This window comes from Apis cerana, linkage group LG1 (assembly GCF_029169275.1).
Source record: "Apis cerana isolate GH-2021 linkage group LG1, AcerK_1.0, whole genome shotgun sequence".
NCBI classification, from domain to species: Eukaryota; Metazoa; Arthropoda; class Insecta; order Hymenoptera; family Apidae; genus Apis; species Apis cerana.
Window position 1 is genome coordinate 8,926,985 of NC_083852.1, and position 8,793 is coordinate 8,935,777.

Consider the following 8,793-nt stretch of genomic DNA (forward strand, 5'->3'; position numbering starts at 1 on the left):
TTTTCCAGCCTGGCTTCCAGCCCACCCCGTCGAGTACTTCATCCTCGAGTACTTAAGGCGGTGCACTTAAACATAAAACTCGGTTCGCAAGAAGCGAAGCGGCCAAGTGGCACGCATCTCGATCATGGCTGGCAAAAACAAGCGCGCCATAGCTGCAGGGACGATGAATTTAACGACGTTTTGCCGGCCGGTTCCCCTTTTACACCGCTGGACACTGGTTAAAAATGGCCGCCCCGGTAGCATAGATCGACACCCTACGAGGCAGAAACTGAGAACACCGCGTTTCTTTCGTGGGATGAAGCGCAACGAACCTTGCTCACGCGACCCTTGCTGCCCTCTTCCCGGCTGGAACACGCGAAATAATTTCCGCGCCGCGCCAGAGACCGAGGATCTTTGGTTGGCACAGGTTCAAATAGTTAGGGAGAACTTAAATTTCGCGAGAGACAGGGCTTTTTCGGGAGCGTCAACTGCTACTCTTTGCTTTCCTTTCACCGTTTCTTGCCTTTTTCTTTTCTCCTTCTTTCTGTCATTCGCGCATCCCTTCGTTTCCTTTATCCGTGCTCCCTCGCATCCCTCGCGTCGCCTGATTGCTTGGCTTAGAGCGTGACAACTGGCTCCTTGTTTTTCTAATTGTTGGAGAAACGTACGGTTACTTTCGATGAAATTAAAGTTCTGGTCTTATTGAGAAGTAGTTATTACCTGGTTGTAGTAGTACGGAGTATTTGCTAGTTGATTTATAAATGAGGGAAAATAAGTCGGGGAGAGAGGGGGAAGAGTAATATTTGAAGAAAAGTGAAGGGTTGAAAGTTTATTTCCTGGAGAATGAAGATTTTCTTTTGAAAATTTTTCAAAAAAAGAAATAAGCAAAATATGAAATATATTTTTTCCCCTCGATTTCTTGTTTTCAAAGAAATTAAAATTAAATAAAAATAATCCGTATCCACACGATGAATTTTCAGAATTTTCAGGAAATATTATTCCAAATTTTTTTTTATATTTATTTTTGCATATATAACGATCTTCTATCACTGGTATCCAGTCATCCAAATTTTCCAGTATTTGAACAGTTTTTAAATTCGATTTTTTTCAAGTGAAAAATGTTATTTATTCTTTATGAATATTTTTTTTCTTCTATATAAATATAGAACCAGGTATCGCTCGTTCCCGTATCATGTTTAAATCTATATTTTCGTCGCACATAACAAACTTTTAATTCTATTTAAACTTACATTTAAAGATGCATTTCAATTAAAAGTCTTCGCATAAAATTTAGTACATTTGCCGAAGAAGCAAGCTAGCTGTCTTCTAATGAGAATTCGATAATGGCCCACCAAGTCAATCGATCTTCCCGTGTTTAGAAAAATAGTAGGAATTAGAGTATGCTACGATCTTACGCTGAAATAAATCGGTCAGCAATTAGATCAGGTAATTAGATCAGATAAATTTCGTTATAATTGCCTTACGTTTCGTTTTGTATCGCCTCGAATTCTTGTATCCAACCGCATTGCTGCGGGCGATGAATATATCTGATAGCTGATTCGGAGAATGAAATTTGCTTCTCGTCCATTACTTGATCTTTGACGCTTCTCATCCGTTTACCAATCTCTTCTCGTTTTCTAGAAATTTCACAGATTTTTAAAATTGGGGACGATCGACGTAATTTTTATAATTAGGAGAGAACCTTTGATATGGAATGATTAACGAATGTGTATCGTGTTTTGTAGATGGTTAAAAATTCCATAAAGGATGGATAGTTAAATATATTTCAACTTGTGCGTTTGATAGTAATAATTTGCGAAGCTCAAACATTTTTTTAAATATTCATCAAACTGTCTTTATTGCTGTTTAACTACGTAATATATGATTAATGAAACCACATATCATTAGCTTCTGTTTTCGAAAAATAGACGCCCATGCATCGTTGATCAAAAGAGAAGAGAGTTAAAAATTTGTGAGATATATAAAAACAAAAGGAATAATAACATACACGAGATTTACACGCAATTAAAATCAAAAGATAAAAACAATGTTATTTATATTAAGTTTCAACAAATCTTTTGTTACAATTAAAATTTCTTTCTTCTGCTTTAAAAATTTTATTTATTATCTCTCTCTTCTTTCAGAATTATTCGTATAATGATCGAACTCTCGTTAATTAGAAAAATTTACAATACTTTACAACACTCTGAAATTCTAACAAATTCTCTAAATCTTCTAACACAGATAACAGTTCACACGAGCAACAATTATCTAACAAAATTTAAACCCGAATAAAGTTTAACAAATTTTGAAATTTCAATTTTCGTATCTAAGTTCGAACAAAATCCATTTCCTCTCCAACACTCTCTTCCTAAATTCATCCCCCCTCGCTAATTATCCTCTTCGAATCTTCGATAAATATGTCCAAGGGAGGAGATGGAAAGCGAGAATTCGCGAGAAACTTGGCGATGCACTTAATTTCAACGGTGGATGACGCGACAAAGTTGGCTAGAAGCGTAAGCAGAGTCGGAAGTTGTCGGTGTTTTCGCCGTTCTTCGCTACTTCGGGCAAACGCGTGGTCATGGTTTACTCGCGCGGCTGAATTCCAGGCTAAAATCGCGAGCAAACTACGTGGCGGTTACGTGGTGGAGGTTAGGTGGTTCTAATGAGAGCACGCGTTAATAATGATGCTGTGCCACAACCGCTTTCCGCAACTTCATAGCGCGCATCGCGTCGTTGAAAGTGGATCACAGGCATCGTTCAGGACGTGGATGGAACGCGTGAAACGTGGATGATTTTAATTGCTCTTCCCGTTTCAAGTTTACGCATCTTCTTGATTTCACGACCCTCTGCTGCTCTCCAAAGGTTGCTGCGAGCTTTTTTTTCCTATTCTGTCTGTTTCTCTCTCTTTTTCGAGAGGTGGCCAACCCTCGAGTTGCGGGGCATCGCAGAGAGAACGCTTATTTTCGCTTTTTCCACTGGAGATTCCTCTCATTTTTTCGGTGGTTTCTGGCAGTTAACACCTTCCGATGCGATGAGTTTTAATGTTTGGATGAGTGAGTCAAAATGGTGGAAATAGAATGAGATGTCAAGCGAGAACGATGTAATTATTTACAGATTTTCATTCGGGTTCATTCGATTCTTAAAGGTTAAAATAATGAAAGTTTGAGTTAAAGCGTATTTTGAGACGTTATGAAGAATTTGTGATAATAGAGATAGAAAGAAAAGGTTTTCTGAATAATATCTGGTGGATTTGATTGTATAGAAAAATTTCGGTGAAATGTATTTTCAAATTTGAAATAAATAGATTACTGGAACATTCTCTTCCGTTCTCTACGAGCAACCGTGTGTATCGATCTCGTCCCTGGAGCTATTATTTCCACGGGTTAATTATCACAAATATTAAAAGAGATGATTATTTATGAAGCGTGGCCAGATCTAATTAGATGCCATGATATCGCGCGAAAACGATAGAACAGATTAATCTCTCAGTATCAGAATCCGTAACATCGCTGATCTAATGAACATGCTTCGCTTATCAGAACTCTATTACAGAATACACACAGGATAATAACGTCAACCTTCTAATTACATTGTCGTTATTAACTGCGCCCCTCTTATAATAGTGATTATTAGTCGATGATATGATATTTCCGGTTTTGGGTTAGGTCGAGGCAAAACTGATATTATGTTATTCAATTTTAGAAATTGAATGACTTATTAATAACGGTGTTTATAATGTTAGTGAAACTTTACGAATCAATACTTCCATCTTCTCAATAATATAATTTTTAATGAAGATAATATAATCTACTAACGGCTCCCAATTTTTCGCAACAAGCGTTTGATGACATTTACACTAATTAATTTCTTAAAAATTAAGGGAAGAAACGCTATGTGATAATTTTTGATATATATGATATTCATCACATATTTACCAAATTGCAGAATTCAGACTCTATCCTTCTACATTAATAAAATTAGGAAAATTCTTTCATCGTCGATTCGTAATATTTGTAGAAGCAAGCAATAAGAGAGATTAATTTCGTGACAATTTGTTTGAAATCGATATGATCGAATAATGTTATTTCATCGAGCTGAGGAAGCTAAATACGATTTTCTGTAATGCATCGAATAGAATCAGTTGTGCTCAGACTATTAACAAATTACAAAATGCTATCACTACTTGGAAATATTCGAATCGACAGATATCGCGTCTGTCGCGTTTCGCGTTATATTAATATATTCTCCCGGCGGCGTAATTATTATGCTCCTGGAAATAATTGCACTGAAATGACCCGATGCGAGAATTAACTGTAATTCAACTGTTGTAAAATGCTTGTTTATCTTTTTTCTTTTTCTCTCTTTTTTTTTATTAATAAACGAAATTAACAGTTCTCTAATTAGTGGGTGCATTTAACTCGGGGCGAAATAGGTGTATGTAGGTATGATGATTATTTGAGATTGATTTCAATGCTTGTTACAATCGACGAACGAAAATGCACACTGCCTCTCTGTGAAAATAATGGCGAAGATAAATATAATTGACGTGGAGCTTTGTTCAATTTATAATACAGTTAGGGGGACTATGTTTGATAATTGGTTCCGCTCATTAAATAATTCGTATCCTCATTACGATAAAAATAATTATCGAGTTTCTTTTTTTTTTTTTTTTAAATTTACAATATTCAATGGGATTTAAAATTTTTTTTTTAACGATATTTGGAAATGTATTTCATATTTTTACGGAGAGAAATATTTTCATTTTCTACTCGTTCGAGTAATATTGGAATTTATGAAATAGAAAAATCGGTCATATCCAAAGTTAAAAAAAAGAATTATTAAATCTCCAACGTGCTGAATGCTGTTCAGTTTTTGCGGACATCGATGCCCACGGTTGCTCGCAAACAATGCCGAGGATAGAGTTATAGGCAACGAAATTAGCTAAGCGAGGGCAAAGCTAAAAGCAACGAAACTAGCGGAGTGAGAGCAACTGATAAAGAAACTAATTGGGAGGGTAAAGTTATCAGATAATGAAATTAGCGAAGATATAGCGAACAAAGAAATTAGCTAAGTGAAGACAGAAGTATTAGCAACTCTGAATCTAGCGGAATAGAAGCTTGAAACTGAGTTCAACATCAAAGGTTTGTTAATATATAAACAGTAGTTATTTCCACCAATTGTAGAAAATTGAAAAACCTCATAGTGAGCTTCGAACGAAATTTCCAAATTTTTCTTTATTTTTCTTTACTTGATTCGTGTTCTTCTCATTTGCCTAAATGAGTTTTGAATTCCCAATTGTACGTACAGAAGTGAACATTGCTTGTTGTTTGAATATTATGACTATATACCGTGTAACACTGCTCCAATTTCTGATAATCAAAAGAATCTTTTATCAAATAATATAATAATAATAGTTACACATATTTTCTTTTCTAAATCCTTTCGAAATCAACCCCTTTTCCGAAAGAATGAAAAGAATTTTTCACAATGCACTTATCCAGAAGATAACGACTCGTGTAAATCCTCGATGAAGAGGAGGGAATCGTACGAAAGAGATGATTGGCGAATGAAAGAGGATACGGAGATGATTTCAATTCAGTTTCGAAACTTGTAATCGGCACGGTAAAAAGAATCAACAACGATAACAATGGAACGAAACCTGATATCGACGCCGGAAGTCGACGTCGGCCGGAAGGGGTTGAACGAATTGAAACGCGTAATTTACCTGTTCGTTCATTTGCATTGTATGATGTATGAGAACGTTTGCGGCTGTTTCATCGTTAGCAACAGTATGTACGCGATTTGTTTGGGTATCCGTAACCATATTTTCCCACTATCCATGATCGATGATCCCGATGGAGTGCTTGCAACGCGATAATTTTTTTTTTCTTGATTCTTGATAACGATACTTGTTCCGAGGTAAAAGAGTTTGACGAAGAGGGGAAATGTAAATTTCATTATCGATTCATTGCTGCTCGCGAAAGTATGTTTAAAAGCTTTTTATAAAGTAATTTTGAATATGACGTCGTACATATTCATTAGCACTTCTTTTTTTTTTATTCTAAGCATCTTCGATAGTTCCATGTCATTTGAACACCTTTTAACGTCTGAAACATAACAGAAAAGAATTGATTAATCGTAAAGAATCGAAAGTAAAAAGCACACTCTCGAAAAACTGCATTTAAATTATATCGATCTCAATAAAGATCTTATTGTTCAACTCCGTTATTAATTAATTGATCAACAACGTGATTAATTATTCGTTCGTTAGTCACAAGCTTCATACAAATATATCTACATCTATATATAACTCTGCAAACCGCAACACGTGACAATACATCCATACAAGTGGCGACATCTATGTAATTTCGTCTTGTTCGTTACTACACTAGTCCGCCTTTCAATTTGCCGAGAGACTCGATCGTGCCAAGCGGAAGTTCAGAGTGGCTTTGTATCCGTAATCCGAATGATGAGGTAGATTAAGTCCTTCGACGAAATACCACCAGTTAATCGTATCCAATGGACACTGGGCGTATAATTATTACGCGTATAGCGTCACGTATAATCGAATAGCATTCCTATTTCTCTCGTATTCCTGATTCGCTGACGAGGTTTACATTAAAACGGCCCTTATCTTCGTTATCTTCCCTTCCGCGACACTTGACTCGAGTTTCGAGGAGAAAAAGATTTTCAAGTGGTTTTCGATTATTATCGAAACGGATCCACAGGGATCTGGAGAGGGTGGTTCGAGAGGGGTTTCCTGGTTGTTCAACGAGGCGATTACTTGCTTCAGCTTTGCTGATCGTAATGGTAATGATGATAGGGAATATTTAACATTATCGAGTGGCTTTCTTTCACGGTAGATATCTCTATGCTGGCTGACTCAAAGATTGAATGGATGGGAAGTAAGGGTAATAAAGTTTTTTTTCCATGGTTTAGATAGCCTCCCTGATGTTGATTCTTTACTTAATACGATGTTTTATCTATTAATGCGTCTCGTATTATAACAAATTGATAGAAATTGATAATCAAAATCAATTTAATAAGAGATTGTATAACATTCTATCAACAAATAATAATTAATAGTCCGTATTTATTGAGATTCGTTTTATGAATCATTTAAAACATTTTATTCGAAGTCAAAGTTATCTTGAAAATGAAAATTTGAAATATAATCTCTTGTCAAATATACTATATAAACATTGCAATGCTATTTCGTGAACTTTTAAAAAATTTATATACCACTTTTTCGTATACTTTATTTTGATTCTTCAGAATCAAGCATATCCCACGAATATATATCGATATAATCTCCGTTAAAATTAATTTAAAAATAGAATTTCCATTTTATTTGTAAATAGGAACCAAAGACCCTGTGTTCCCGCCTCTTCACTCGGTAATCGCATCAACAAGGGAGGAGGAAACAACAAAATCGAACGTAGCCCAAGCACCCAATGCTTTGCCGCCCAATTTCTTGACACGCGGCCGCGTAATTACGGCCATGTATCATCGAGGGTCGCGACATATTCGCATAATCTCGTTAGCAGCGGAAGTACACTCGAGCGCAAATACCGACGATCCATTAGAGACCGATGCAGATTCGCGATGCTTGTTCGCCGCAATTCGAAAATGGCCCCTCGAAACCGTGGTCCTTTACCATTCGCTGCCGATCAATCGAATTATCAATCAATCGCCGTTGATGGCGGACGTTAATTAACAATAACAAGACGAGCCAATATCCCCGCACTCTTCCTCCTTTGCCGCGAATTTCACTTTGCCCGCGCTCGAATTCTGCGATTCTCTCTGCCCAACCTTCGATAACGAATTCATCTTGGCCGAGCGTTCGTCGCCAATTTTATATTTTCCCGATCCTGCAGAATTCTTGGGGAAAGAATAGAAAATTTTTAAATCCTTTTTGAACGTTTGATTAACGTAGGATGGCTGGGTATGATCGTGAAGAATTTTCGAGAGAACGAAAAACATTGGAGTATCGATGTAAATTTGAAATATCTTTTGAGAGATTATAAATCGGGAAACGTATCTCGGGATCGATCATCGGCATCACGATGTTTTATATGAGATATACAGTATTTCGCAAGTTGGTCATCTGAATCGTGAATCTGTTTCGAATCAGATTGCTCTTTATTAATTTATGACGTATCGAGCTTGCAACAGCTGTATCTATGATTCGAAATTCAGTGAGCTATAATCCCTTCAACCCACTAAAACCGTAACAACTGTTGAAATACTACTTGAGATAGAAAGGATTCTACTATTTCGAGCATGAGGTTCTTATGAATTGCAGAGTTTACCTTCCATGAATTATGGAATATATTTTGAAATTACGTTTAATTGACGATGAATTATAACTGGAAACCCTATTGAATTTTTTAATTCGCGTAAGGTGAAGGAAGAGGTGAAAATTTGTTCAGAAAATTTATCATTTACCATTATCGATATCGATAATTCTATAATCAATACCAACGATAAATCACAAACTCCCGATCACTCTCTCATTCCCATTTCACAAAAATCCTGATCAAAAATACTGCAATTCTCATCTTCAATTTCAAAAACAATTTCAAAAACGCAAGACGACAATACCAACATCGATCTTTCTCCCATTTCGCTTTGCACGAATACCAATCAAAATCCAGGGAGGATGCATGTCAATCGCGCCTTTAATTATACATGTATCGTCCTTTTTTTTTCCAAGCGGAAACCACACCCGGTGCCTCTCCTCCCCGCGTGCCAAGGGATGCAGAAACGCGGTGGTAAACGCGGCATATTTGCCGTTAAACTGCGAAAGTT

At 36.4% G+C, this 8,793-nt stretch overlaps 1 protein-coding gene and 1 long non-coding RNA gene across 7 annotated transcripts in view; one reads left to right on the top strand and one right to left on the bottom strand.

Annotated features, from left to right (window-relative positions):
• The window catches only part of LOC108002561 (peroxidasin), a 282,659-nt gene that overhangs the window by 113,865 nt on the left and 160,001 nt on the right, over positions 1-8,793 (top strand). The window lies entirely within an intron of this gene.
• Positions 1,083-6,103, bottom strand: LOC114578121 (uncharacterized). Its single transcript, XR_003698770.2, has 3 exons — positions 5,708-6,103; positions 1,464-1,616; positions 1,083-1,395 (listed from the first exon to the last, which is right to left on the bottom strand). It is a non-coding gene; the product is annotated as an uncharacterized LOC114578121 (long non-coding RNA).